Below are 15584 nucleotides of genomic sequence, written 5' to 3'. Positions count from 1 at the left end.
AAGGCCTCTGAGATAATAAAATTACTAGTTAATAAAATAACTCCCCACTTTGGCCAACCTAAGTACCTTCAAAGTGACAGTGGCCCCTCATTTCATCAGACGTCACACAGGGAATCTCAAAAAGCACTAGGCATACACTGTCATCTCCATTGTGCTTGGAGACCTCAGTCCTCAGGAAAGGTAAAGAAAACAAATGATATTATCAAGAGACTCCTCAGAAAACTCTCCCAGGGAACTCACCTTCCTTGGGTCACTTTTCTTCCCATGGCCTTACTATGGGTAAGAAACACACCTTACAAAATGCTCTATAGATGGCCTTCATTACCAATGATTTATTAGATCAGGAAACCTCTAAGTTGATTAAGCATATTACCTCTCTGGTTCACTTCCAACAGGAATTAACACAACAATTAGCAAAAGCCCAAACCCAAGAAATAGAACCAACTTTATTTAACCCAGGATACGTGGTATTAGTATAAACACTGCTCTTTCTCTCGTCTTCCCTAAGCCTGAGCTGGGGAGTGCCCTACACTGTTCTTCTTTCAATGCCCTTGGCAATAAAAGTTACAGGAATCAACTCTTGGATACATTGCACTCAAGTCAAAGCTTGGAGAGCTAAGGGAGCACCTCTGGCAGCCCAGAGGAACGTCCTAAGTATCAACGTGAAGAAATAGAAGATCCTAAGCTGAAAATCATAAAAGATAAGTAACTGAGTGAGGGCTACTCATCCTACTGAGTCCTACCTTTGCCTCACCAAATACTTTTCGTCATGCAGACGTTTCCTCTCAAAATTCACCACCAAATATTAGAACTTTGTTTTAACATATATTTACAAGGAAATTTTTAATCATTCATGAGATTGCATTTGTAACTTTGTAGAACCCCAAAGGGAAATTCCATATCTTAGCAAGTAAAATTTTAAATAGAAATTATCTACGACACCACCCTTGCAGGAATTGATATACTCACTCTATGATTTGCAGTAGAACTATACACTGTGACACCCTCAATGTGGAATTCTGGTTGTAAAATTCTAATTGCTGTAATATTCTGCCTAATTATCATCTTTTTAACAGGATTAACAATTGTAGGAAAGACTTAGCCAAGGTTGTTTTGCTTAATTATTATCCTTATAGCAGGGGTAATAGTTACAGAAAAGATGTCAGCATGAAAGATTTACTGTCACTGAGCTTGCTAGGACATTTTATTGATATTGGTAATACGGTGCACTCTAGCTATGAAAAGAAGTTTATAAAGAATATAGATTTTATATAAGCAAGGATCTTGTATGGTAAATTCTTGTCCTAAAAGGAAACAACTGGAGGAAGGATGTTTAGGAGAAGTCAGAAAGTTTAAGAATGTTGTAAGATTGTCTGTGAAAGTCATGAAAGGATGAATAATTGAAGAAAATAAATTGCCAAGATTAACACTAAAGTTACTTTAGCCACCCAACAAAATATTTCTCCCAATCATATTACAAATTTTAAGAAGTAGCCTAGACCAAAAATTATCTTCTAATGGTGAGTCTGGGGGGGAGTACATGTATTTTCTCAAAGAAAAATATTACTTATATGTTAACACTTCTAGTAAAATACAGCAAAATCTGGTGGAAGCAAGCTAGTTTTAAAATCCATTAAAATAGTTAACTGATATCAAACTTCACTGTCATAGTTATGGCCTACAGTACCTGCACTAATAATAGTAATCTTAATACTCATGTTCAAGTCCTATATTCTAAACCTTCTTGTAAAATTTATCTCTTTTTGCCTAGAAGCAATCAAACTCTAAATGATGCTGCAAACAGGACGATGCATGAACACGCCATTCTTCTGAGGACCCTTAGCTCAACCCCAGGAGGAGCCCTAGCTGCCCCAAACAATGCCCCTTTTTAACGGGAAGTAGCCTGAAAGAGTTGTTGTCCAACATGCCCCAAAACAGTTAGAAATACTTCTCCTGAGGAAGGAAATGATATAGGTATTAATAAGACGTTATTTAGGCAGTTAGTGAGGATAAAAGAGTTCTTGGTGGAATTTTCCTTTAATAAAAAGAAGCCCCCAAACCATTTCTTTTCTAACAAAAAGTAGCCTGAAAAATCAAGCTGCAAGCAGAGATAAGTAAGCTAAAGCCTTGCATAGGTGAATCCTGGCAGCTATGCCAGAAGCCAGCTATAGCCAACATGGCGATTCCTTCTTCCCTTATCCTGCCCATCCCAATGTGTGCAGGTGTCATGGCAACAGCCAGGTAAAAGCCCCATTTGCATAATAAAAGATTAAGGTGGATGGCCAGCCTCTTAGCAGGCTATGTAAATGGCACACCTGATCAAACTAATCCTGTACACCCTATGTAAATCAAACACCGCCTCCTCAAGCCCCTCTATAAAATCAACCAAATCTCACCCGAGATTTGAAACCAACTTGGGCATCCCCTTCCTCTGCACAAGGAAGCTCCCTCTTCTTTTGCCTATTAAGCTTTCTGCTCTTGAACCCACTTCGTGTGTGTGTGTGTGTGTATGTGTGTATGTGTGTGTGTTTGCATCTTTGTTCTCCTTAGCACAAGACAACAAACCCTGGGTATATTCCCAGACAACGAGGCCCGATGCCGCTTTGACAGAACATCAGCATTTTCCATTTGCCCCTAGCTGCCTCCTTCTGAGGTTAACATCTGCACAACTGAGGCCTAGAGGTAGGATGTCCCTTCACCTTCCCAACCTCCAGCTACCTTGAGAACAGCACTGCTGAGAATAGTGGGACCCTAATTTCTCTTGCCTTGGCTCCTGGGGTGTGTGAAGCCTGGATGTCTGAGACACATCTCAGTTAATTTAGAACGTTTATTTTGCCAATGTTGAGGATGCAGGCTCATGACACAGCCTCAGAAGGTCTTGACAACATGTGCCCGAGGTGGTCAGAACACAGTTTGGTTTTATACTTTTAGGGATACATGAGATATCAATCAACATATGTAAGATGAACATTGATTTGGTCCAAAAAAGGCGGGACAACTCGAAGCAAAGGCAGGACAACTTGAAGTGGGGAACGGGCTTCCAGGTAAGTCATAGGTAGATAAGAGACAAATGGTTGCATTCTTTTGAGTTTCTGATGAGCCTCTCCAAAGGAGGCAATCAGATATGCATTGATCACAGTGAGCAGAGGGATGACTGAATAGAATGGGAGGCAGGTTGGCCCTAAGCAGTTCCCAGCCTGACTTTCCCCTTTAGCTTAGTGATGTGGGGGCCCCAGGATTTATTTTAGTTTTACAGGAGGAAGTGGCACATCGAGAGAATCCAGCTGAAAACACTTGGGCCGGCTGCCCTGCCCATCTGCTAAGCACACACTCCTGAAGTGGGAATGTCTATTCAGAAAGAAGTGAATAATTATCCCTGCTCCCAGATACTACCAGGGCAGTAGCTCAGAGATTTTGGGGCAAAGCAAACTGTAGAAGAGAGCCCTAATTCTGCCTCCAGAGGAAATGATATAATTTAGAATAGTTCATGGAGAAAAGCAAGCCTAGAGGTACTCTCAAAAATAGTGAAGGTTGTGCTAAAGGGAATTGGGAGATTAACTCATTGCAGATGTAAGTCTGCTAGGTGTTTTTTGTTGTTTTGTTTTGTTGTTGTTTTTGAGACAGAAGAGTTGCCCAGGCTGGAGTGCAGTGGCGCGATCTCGGCTCACCACCTCTGCCTCCAGGGTTCAAGCAATTCTCCTTCTTCAGCCTCCTGAGTAGCTGGGTAGGTGCTCGCTACCACATCCAGCTAATCTTTGTATTTTTTAGTAGAGACAGAGGCTCACCATGTTGGCCAGGCTGGTCTCCAACTCCTGACCTTGGGTGATCTGCCTGTCTCAGCCTCCCAAAGTGCTGAGATTACAGGCGCGAGCCCCCACGCCTGGTCAGGTCTGCTAGTTTTTAAAGAGGAACAGGTAAAGAGGTTGGAAATAACTAATTCTGGTCATAACACATCTTAAACACTGTACTCAGCAGCTATCTCCTCAAATAAGCTGGATTAGTCATTAAATTATTTTGTGTCTAAAGGTATTGTTAAAAACAATTGATTAATCAGCCAGCAATTAATGGAGTTTACATTTGAGTGTGGTTAAGAGACAGCCAGAGAAAGAGAATCCCACCATACCACCATCATCCCAGGTGACTGTGTGCAAACCCAAGGCTGTGGCCTCTGGTGAGCAGCATCAGAAGCTTCACACTGCAGAGTAACGTTGAGGTTGGAGTGAGTGTGTATGGCAGTAGGAGGAGTCGTTAGCAAAATAATCCAGGCAGTCACTCAAGTAGACAAATAAATAACAATAACAAACTCTGGATGTGGGGGAAGGTGAAAACCAATACACTGGGTTGAGGCAACATACAGTTAATTCTTATTACCATAGGCAGTTATGTTCTGTAAGTTACCACAAACACTGAATTAATAAATACTAAACTATTTGTTCTTGGGGAAAATACAAAGACAGGTTCCAGCGAGCCAAATTTTTGTCAACTAATCAATGCATAACCTTGTTATTTGTATGTTTCTGTTCTGTTTGAAGAAACTTCATGTAATATATATTCTTGATTCATTAGCATTAAACTCAAGGCCAACAGCACTATTACTCACATCTCAACAAAGTTTATCTAACACACGTATTTTCTCTATAGAGCCTCCTTGCACTTGGGACAAAAGACAGAACTTTAGCACTATGCTTGGGGATCATTCTAAACAGTGAAATAGCACAAAAAAAGTGGTTTTGACAGACTGTGAAAAGACACTTGTTTATCATGTGAGATTGCCATGTTTGACCTCAGTTGAGAACATGTGCATTGGGTGGCTAAAATATGTCACGTCCCTTCTCCTATCCATGAAAGACCACAAAGGCACAGTGAATATTGATTTGGGTGGGGGAGGAGGGGGTGTCAAATTTTAGCAAGTAGGTAAATTCACAAATATGGAATTTGTGAATAATGAAAGCCAGCCATATGATCTAAATGGCCCAGTTTCCAACAAAAAAACATTACTAGACATTCAAAGAAACAAGAAAATATGACCCATATAGATTTTAAAAAGCAGGCAACAAAAATGATGAAAGCAAACAGAATTCACATTTGAAATACAAAGACTTTAAAGTAGCCACTGTAAATAAACTTAAAAAACTAAATGAAACCATGATTAAACAAGTAAAGGAAGATATGATGACAGTGTTCAGAAATGCTGATTGTGATTGGACTGATGATGCATACATGCCCAGATATAAATGCTCATTTTGTTTAGTAAGAATAAGATGCGGTTAATTGTTGGAACAGGTCACTGAAAAACTGGTGACTGACATAAATTCATGTCATAAAATATATGAGCTATTTATATGACATATGTAAATGATGCTTTTATATTAAGCCCAATGAAATAAAGTTTAAAAATTCAGAATGTTATAAGAAAGCATGATGAAACTATTTTTCATCTTTACATTTTTATACTTCCCGTGTCCTTTTATTGCTTATTTGTTTAAGGTATATCTTTTGTAAGCAACATATACCTGAGGTTTTTTAAAGATAATGTTTAATTTGTGCATTTTAACAAGTGACTTAAAATTTGTTTATAATTTTGACTATTACTGATATATTTGAACTCATGTCTACTATTGCCTAATATGTTTAGTCTTCATTATGATTTTATCTTTTTCTTGAAATTCTTTCTGAATTTCTCATATTATTTCTTCTTGTGCTAATTTGGAAATTATATTAGCATTATGTTATTAATTACTTCAATATTTTATCAACCATACTTACCTTCATAATTTCCTGAGTCTAATGTAAATTAGTGCTTTAATATTACCCTTCCTCAAAAGAGGTGAATCTCAATGCTAAGTCTTCTATGAATTATTTTATTATCTAGCTGTATTGTTGAGTCCATTGTGTCTTGTTTAACATGTTTTCTATTTTATTCCCATTTTCCAGCATGTTCTGAGAAACTTAGATTATATATTCTGTGACTTATTTATTTTAGCTTCAGGCTATTTCTTTTCATGCTGATAGGTTTATATCTTAATTTTTTTTTACTAGAATCTATACAATACAAATTATTGTCTCTCTACCCCAAAATATCTCTATCTACTGTGTTCTTATTTTAACTGATCGTTTAGCTAGGTTTAGAATTCAGCATTGACAGTTATTTTCCTTCATTTCTTTGAAGATATTAATTCAATTTATGTCTGAAATAAATTTTTACAGATAAAAGTTAGATCATGCAATGCCATTTATCTGTTGATCATCTGTTTTATTTCCTGAGTAATCTTTATTTTTGCTTTATCATTGTAATTATTTATTTTAGGTATAAAATTTCTTGATTTGGATGTGTTTTACTTTCCTCTTCAGCACTAGATATTTATTTTATTTTTAGGGATTTATATATTCCTTCAACTCTTAAAAATCGTCAGACATATCCTTTTTTTTTTTTTAAACAATGTCTCTGAACTGTGTGTTCTTTGATTGTCTGGAACTTGTGCTAGACATCTGTTGGAGCATCTCAATAGGTTCCCCATTTCTCAAATTCATTTTTATGTTCTAATTTTCATGTATCTTTTTGTCATTAATTCTACATTCTGGTTTGTCCATACCACCTGTTTTTCCCATCGTATTAGCAATATATATAATGAGTGTATATTTATATCTATATCTATATAATGTGTGTAAATTTATATCTGTATGCTCCTATGTGGTCTTTTCAGTTCTCTTAGACCTTGAATGTGTCTGCTTCTCACTGCTTCATAAATTGTTATTCTTTCTTTTTGGCTATTTCTACTTTTATTCCTTTGAGTTCTTTAAAATGTGTATCTTATGTCTTTTTCAAATTGCTCATTGGACTTAATTCATTGGAATGGATTAACCCATTTATTGAAATTATTGGCTATTGTTTATTAATTTAGTTTTTCTGTTATGTTGTGAAATTTAGGTTGCAGGCTCATCTTAAGAGCTGCTTCTCTTCATTTTTCTCCTTCCTTCTCTTTCTTCTTAAATCTACTTTCCTCTAAACCCATAATATCATGACCTCCCTTTCATGTCTGAAATTATGTTTTACTCTACCTGATAAAACAGGTTTTTTATTTCAAACTCTGCAATTATATTGATAATCCAGGGCTGTCATTCTGTGGAGGCAGTATTGATCCATTTTGATGGTCAGTGCTTGTCTTGCTCATGGTCCTGGTCATGTGGCACCCCCAACTGCAACAACAACTCAATGCCAAATGCAGACCTATGCAGTCATTGTGGGTATTTAACCCCCTTTCCCAGGAATAGAGAATATACCATTGCTTTAGTCATATACAGTGAGCCTGGTTCTCCACTTTGCCATTTCTGAAACACATTTGCTTCCTTTTTTGCCCCATAGCCTGGAATTCAGGTCTATGCCTTCTACTTCTGCCCATTTCTCTGTGTTTTGGGTGAACAGACCTTTTATATTGTCTCTGACCATGGTTTTGTCATTTTAATTTGTTTTGACAGATATTTAGCCCATACTTTTTCTAAATTGAATTAGGGGTATTGGCTATTTCTCTGTGATTTCACAGTACAACCTTGACATGAAGAGAATATATTTCAATAATCAAAGTCGGGTAGAGATGGCTGAAGAGACAACTAAAAAATGCATGCTGTATCATCAGAAGGTGCAAATGGTCATAAAGTTTACTTTTCTACACGTTTCCTCTTTTAAATTGAAGATAATCTACCAGGGTAATTACACGTTATTCTTCTGATTTTAAATTTTATTATTAAATTATCATTATTTCCTTTTACAATATACAATCTTTTAAATTTTAATGCCATAAAGTTCCAGAATATGTCATTGCATTGTCTTCTGTATTTGAGTCTTTGTGCTTTTATTACTTATCTGCCTATCCTATTTAATGATATAGAAATATAGAAATCTGCTTTAGAAATTCAAAACATGTTTTCTCAACTTATCATGTGTTAAGTAACGACATATATATATATGTGTGTGTGTGTGTCTTTGCCCCAAGTTCCTGACACCAAGCACCTAAAACCCTGCTTGACAGGGATGGTAGGAGAGTAATTGTTCTAATATTTGAATTTTGACTGCAGTTCCTGACACAGGGCTCCTAAATAACCTTGGAATTTAGTGCTGTGTAATCCCAGCACTTTGGAAAGGTAAAAGAATCACTTGAAGCCAGGAGTTCAAGACCAGCCTAAGCAATATAGTGAAACCCCCACCTCAAAAAAAAAAAAAATTCAAAAGAAGCTTAGAACTTTCAACCTCATCAAGTAGAACAAAAATTTGAGTCATTAGCTAACACATTTCTCTCCGATTGGGAAGTAAAATTAAGATAAAAAGAGTATTAAAGCAGTAAGTATTTATCAAAGAAAATTGATGTTTTTATTTCTTTTGATTGCTCAACTGCCAAGCACATAACAGATGCTCAACAAATGTTTTTTCATTGTTCTTCTCTTTTAATTCATTCATTTAGTGTTTGGAGTTTATATAAATTTCACATAATAATTTTATGGGTCATCTGATTTAACAACTAAGAGAATAACACTAAGGGTGTTGAGAGAGTTTTGAAAGATGGTCTGTGTATCATGCATTATGATTTACATCCTGAAATGAAATGCCAACCAAAACATTTTTTACAGACAATATTTAGTAAACATTAGTAACGTTTTAATAAACTTTTGTGGTGTGTAGGTTGCAGAGATAATATAAATGCTCCTTATGAAGTCCACAATTAATAAGTCCAGGAGTTAAAACTGAAAGAAAACCAGGATGTTCTAAGAGGGATATGGTGGCACAATTAATTATCCTTCCTCATCTCATTCGTTAGCTATTCTTATAAGATTATATATGTACTTTGTTTCTTCTTTGGGTACTGTTAAAGTAAAAACATAACACAACAAAAACAAAAACTAATTTTTTTCTTTGTATGCTTACAGATGAAATTCAAAAACAGCAGATAAACTAGTCACTATCATCATTTAAGTTAACTGTCAGCCTTTGGAATGTGCTGATTTTACAAAAACATGGCTCTTTAAACTTTTCTTCATTTCTTTTCTGTATGCTTTGTTATCCTTAGAATTAATCCCATGAAGTCCTTCTGTCATCTTAATTTATCAACACCATTCCTTAGAAGTGTTTGCAAGTATAATCCCATTGCGACACACAAATTGTGATAAACTATGGGACCAAATCATGCTTCTTAATGAAATCATACATTTGCATGGATTGAAGCTGATACACAAAACATGTCTGCAAACAGCCTGATACTAGCCAAGTTTTGTTGATTCCCACAATAAAATTGTACTTGTATTGTATTTGTATTGCAGCTTGAAAATTCAAATGGAAATAGTCTGACATATTTACACCAGAAGAAAACTTTAAATGCAATGTAAAATTAAAATAAATTTTATTTTGTTAATTCGTATTAATAAAAACAATTACCTTAACATTGGCATGATTTCCTCTGTTTGATCTTCCAGTTTCGTGTTTTTGACTCAGCAATCTTTATCTTTGTCGAGTTGATTACTTATAATTTCATAGAGCCAAGATTCCTGGGAATGCATCGCTGAAAATGAAGTATGAATTGTATGTTTTTTAATATAAATTCAGTCTGAGGGATTTGTGATGATTGCTAATGCAAATCCCAACAAGAGAATATTTTATTTTGCTCCTTTGAACCAAGAGATAAGATTTTACAGTTTAAATGGTTACCAGTGTTGGTGCATTAATACATTTATAGAAAATAGATGTACCATTTTCTTAATATATACATTATTAGATAGAAAAACAAATCCTAATTTTCTTTGCAAACCCATAATATTCTCTGAAAGAAAGACAGAGAGTACTCTTTATAAGGAACCCATAAACTATTCAAGTAGAATAAGCACTTAAAATTTGTCTATCTTCATCTCATTCTCAATTAAAGAATTTCTTCTTCAGGTTTGTTAGATAATCATTCGGTGTCTACTGGAGGAATTTCAAAGATGTGAGCCCACTAGTCTCTTTCAACTAATACTTTCAACATTTTTTCTTTATTTTGTAGTTTTCTTCCCTGTAAAATATATTCTGTTCCTCAACCAATATTTATGGAACACCGTGCTAGGAATATATAATTAAACTGAGCTTGCCTTTAAGAACCTGTTGTCAATGGGAAAAACACAACAACAGCTGCTAATTCGTACCTCAGCTCAGATGAAGCATTTGAAGAGAAGTGTGTCCCTAAGTTTCTCTTTCTAGGTTAGAAATCTGTGAGTGAGTACATAGTAGCTCAGGTGACTGTGTCCAGACATTATCCCCCTTGTCACCTTCCCTTAATGCTCTCTAGTTCAGCAATACTCTTTCATAATATGGAACCAATACTTACTATTAGACCTTTAGATATGTATGCCCATAGCAAAGAAAAAACAATATGACCAACATTATTTATTCCTTTGATAATTTTAATTTAAATATACACCATTTATTATATTTTCCCCTGTCTTATATTCATTATTTTGAGTCTATTGTCTCAGGTTACCAAACATACTTTATGTTATTTTTCATAGCATGGTGGCATCCATAATTTTTTCAATTTCCTTTTCTATATTGTAATCTGATTATTCAATAAAAATAAGGTGGGGTCAATGACAAAACTCTAAACTACATGATTATAGACCTCTCTTGATTGGGACATGAAGTCTGTGGAAAAAGCAACGGTGTATACATTTTTTAAGAAGGTTATTCAGTTTTAATGTGATATTCAAATAGGCCTTGAGACTTCATCCTTCCCTAGTATATTTAAGAATTAGTCCTCAAAAATAAATTAATAATGTCAAAATGCATTAAATCTGAATTTAGACTAATATTTCGTCTACAGTATGTATGATACAGCCTTCCTTTAAGGCATGAATTTGGTGTTACATTTATAATCCACAGTAAGCAAATTCCTTACTTAACATTAACATGTTTCACAAAAAGATAAACACCAAAGAGAATACATTTCTTTAAAAAAAAAAACAAAATAAAAACACTTATTTCCATAATTTGCAAATATATTTTAATTACTCTAATAAAATATCTTGAATTAATGCATTTATTTATGCATTTTGAAGAACCCATGCCCCCTTAATCACAAAAATCGGCAGTTGAAAAATATTTTGTTGGAGTTTTGTGATGTACTTTCAAGGAGATACACAATGTCTAAGTAATCATGTAATCTCAGTAATCTCTGCATGTTTTGATAAATAAAATTTACAAATATCTCTATATTTTAATTTAAAATTTTGTTGTTTTAATAAATTAATAAACAAAACAACCATGACTGTGATGCTAATCTAAGTTACTCACACTCCTTTGACACTATTTGTTTCCATAGTAACACTTTCTTCTCTTATCCAAACACTTACCATTTGTTTTTATTTTCTGCCCTTAACTTCTAAGTTTATGAAGGACTATTTCTATCTCATTCTCTGTTATATCAGAAATTCTAGCGTGGGGTCTGGCATACAATGCCTGGGCACTGACTGTCTTTGACTGAATTATAAAACAAAGTGAAGGTAAAAGTTCTGGGAAACAGAAGATTGAGAACTTCAACTAAATATTGCTTAACTTTGGCCACATTTCACCCTTGAGAAAAACAAGCGGATACAACTTATTATTTCTAAAGTCCAACTCAGCTATGGGGTTTTCATTATTTCATTTGTGGGCTAAGAATTGGCAAGAACTAAAAATATATGTAGAATGTTCTTTCCCAGAGGGCCTTATTAAATTTTAAGCCAGGCTCGACAGGCATGGATGTTAGGGCAGTCCAGGTGCTGTTTTAAACACCACATCCTTTGCAACAATGTAGAAGCTGCTTTCCCCTGCTAGGAAACATACTACAACCCTTCACACTCATCTTCCCACAGTGGAGGGGCAGCCATGCACTTCCTGGAGAATAAGCACATACTCTGCAGTGCGCACAAGGAGCTGGCTCAATTCTATGGGAATGAGGAGTAGCTACAATCTCACTGTGTTAGGGCATAATAGAGTCCTTTAACTACACATCTACAGGGCTTCCTTAGCTGCTAGGAGACCCCACTCAAGTGTTCAATGAAGGAAACCCTCTTGATTCAAAGATTCAGGATATGCGGATTTGAATATCCACTGCATCCTGCCCCCCTGGTGCCACTCTAGCCCTCTGTTGCCTGCAGATGGCCCGGCCTGGCAAACACTCTCCTTGTTCAAAGAGAGATTAGCAGGTGTTAAAGACCACTGGCTCCCAATCAAGTATTTCCCCTAATGTAATCAGAAAACTGAAAGAACATGGAAAAGGAAAGTTACAGATAGAAAGTTAGCAGCTGTTTGAAGCATTTTTATGTAGAAAATGGATACTCATGGATTTTTAATGCACAGAACCCTTAGAAACCCCCCTACAGAAACAGACTTCCTGTAATCTGACCATGAGACTTCACTTGCCAAGTCCTTTTGTTACCCTGAATCGAACGATTGTATATTTTGTATATACTACCATTCATGCATATATAAATTAGCAATGGAAAAATCAGCCTAATTATTATCCACTTCAGATATCAGAATTGAATCTCTAAGCATGGATAAGGAAATGCAAAGTTATTCAGAGTAGATACCTTTACTGGGTGTATTTTATTTGAATCTGAATTATCTGAGGTTGTTAGGATGATTGCCCACAATGACAATTTGCAATCATACCCAAGCAAAATGAAAGTTATCTATACCTTGCATTAGTTTCTGTTCGTTTACTTTTAAAATATTATTAAGACTTTTTTTCTCACTATACTTTTCACATGCATCGATGCACACTAGAAGGATTTTTTGGTAGAAAAACAACATTTGTCTTGGTTTAAGATAGGAAGCAAGTCTATTTTCTGAGAGTAGCACCTATTTCTAAGACTCACAATTATGTAATAGAATGAATGGAAAAAAAAGAATTCAGAATCCATACCATCCACAACTGGATTAATGTACCTCAAGTATTTTTCACTATGGTGTTCTCTAGCCTATTCCTTTTTTTTCTGCAGTATTTCTCTAGTGACAGTGCCATCAAACTAATCTCATCTCTTTAGCCCTCAAAATTCTCTGTAATCTGAATTATAGCCAGATTTTTAACCTTAGTCCTAACACATTTCCAATATTATATTTTTGCTCTAATGAAATCTGGTTATTTGCTACTCATGCCACACTTTAAAGTCATAAATTAACCAAGATAATTCAAGAATGCTTGTGGCATAGCTGAGTGTATTTTTTTCATAAATAAAACATTTAAAATCAAATACATTTTTTCTAACATATCATGTTTGATCCTAAAACCACATATAAAGAATATTAAGACAAAGAGTAAGAAAAAAATCTACTTTGATCTGAAGTTCCTGTCTTAAAGTGCGTGATAGAATGTTTTCCAAAACCTGACTGAATCTCACATACATAGTGCCTCACAGAGAACTGCAAAATAGCAACTCAAATGTCACTTGTTTACTTAGGGAGGCTTATGTGACAGAGTTAAATAAATTGTGTGCATTATACTTTTTATGAACTATGCTTATAAGCACAAATTGTAGTTTAAAGTCATTTTAAAACCATTTTAAAGACTAAAACATGATAGCATTTCCTGTGAAAAATACATTTTGTATTTAGTACTACAGATTTTGGGATTATGTGCATTGTTTTAGAAATATATTATACAACATTTCTGTATTATCAATAAAAGGGTCAATTATTTTAGTGTGTGCTAAATCTCAGGCAGTACTTTGCATGGGTAAACATTTTATTTTATTGAACTCATTTTAGTACTCATTTTTTTGAGGTTGTATGTATTATTATAGTAATTTTATAGATGAGAAATCAGGTTCTAACAGGTGAAGTAGATTGTATATATTTGCCTATTCAGTAAGCGTAAGGCCATGATTAAATGAAGTCGATATAACTCCAAAGTGTGTGCTTTGTTTTCAATGTTAGCAGTATCTCAATCTTGGTTTTAAAACACAGTTAATTTAGCATCATCGATAGATAAGTGTTTATCTCAAGTCTGTGGAGCAGTAATTTTTACATTTCAGAGCCCAGCTTCTTTTTTTTTAAATTCTTTTCTAATGCTCTCCCTCATCCTACCCTACTCTCCAACAAGCCCCAGTGTGTGTTGTTACCCAGCCTGTGTCCATTTGTTCTCATTGTTCACCTTCTACTTACAAATGAGACCATGCGTTGTTTGGTTTTCTGCTCCTTCTTTAGTTTGCTGAGGATAATGGCTTCCAATTCTATCCATGTCCCTGCAAATGACACGATATTCCTTTTTATGGCTTCATAGTCATCCATGTTGTATATGTACATCATTTTCTTTATCAAGTTTATTATTGATGGGCCTTTGGGATGATTACACCTCTTTGTTATTGTGAATAATGCTGCAATGAATATACACATGCATGTATCTTTGTCATAGAATGATTTATATTCCTTTGGGTATATACCCAATAATGGGATTGCTAGGTCAAATGACATTTCTGGTCCTAGATTTTTGAAGAATTGCCACATTGTCTTCCGCAATGGTTGAACTGATTTACATTCCCACCAACAGTGTAAAAGTGTTTCTATTTCTCTGCAACCTCACCAGCATCTTTTGCTTCTCCACTTTTTAATAATCGCCTCATTCTGACTGGCATGAGATGGTATCTCATTGTGGTTTTGATAGATCAGTGATGTTGAGCTTTTTTCATGTGTTTGTTGGCTACATGAATGTTTTCTTTTGAGAAGTGTCTGTTCATATTCTTTGCCCACTTTTTAATTTTTTTTTTTATAAATTCATTTAAGATCCTTATAAATTTGGATATTAGGATATTAGACATTTGTCAGTTGGATAGATTGCAGAAATTTTCTCTCACTCTTTAAGTTGCCTGTTCTCTCTGATAATCATTTATTTTGCTGTGTAGAAGCTCATTAGCTTAATTAGATCCCATTTGTCAATTTTTGCTTTTGTGGAGATTGCTTTTGGTAATTTTGTCATGAAATCTTTGCCCGTGCCTATGTCCTGAATGGTATTACCTTGTTTTTCTTCTAGAGTTTTTATAGTTTTGGGTTTTCCATTTAAGTCTTTAATCTATCTTGAGTTAATTTTTGTATAAGGTGTGAGGAAGGGGTTCAGTTTCCATTTTCTGCATATGGCTAGCCAGTTCTCCCAACACCATTTATTAAACAGGTAATCTTTTCCTCATTGCTTGTTTTCATTATGTTTTTCAAAAATCAGATGGTTTTAGATGGATGGTCTTATTTCTGTGTTCTTTATTCTGTTCCATTGGTCTATGTGTCTTTTCTTTTTTTTCTTTTTTTCTTTCTTTTTTTTTTTTTTGGTACAGTATCATGCTGTTTTGGTTATTGTAACTTTGTAGTATAGTTTGAAGTCTGGTAGTGTGATGCCTCCAGCTTCATTATTTTTGCTTAGGATTGCCTTGGCTATACAAGTTACTTTCTGGTTCCATATGGATTTTAAAATACTTTCTTCTAAATCTGTGAAGAATGTCAGTGGTAGATAAATAGGAATAGCATTGAATCTATAAATTACTTTGGGCAGTATGGCCATTTTCATGAGATTGATTCTTCCCTTCCATGATCATGGAAT

This window comes from Macaca thibetana, chromosome 2 (genome assembly GCF_024542745.1).
Source record: "Macaca thibetana thibetana isolate TM-01 chromosome 2, ASM2454274v1, whole genome shotgun sequence".
Classification (NCBI taxonomy): Eukaryota; Metazoa; Chordata; class Mammalia; order Primates; family Cercopithecidae; genus Macaca; species Macaca thibetana.
The sequence above is the reverse complement of the archived record's forward strand: the minus strand, read 5'-3'. Positions refer to the sequence as shown.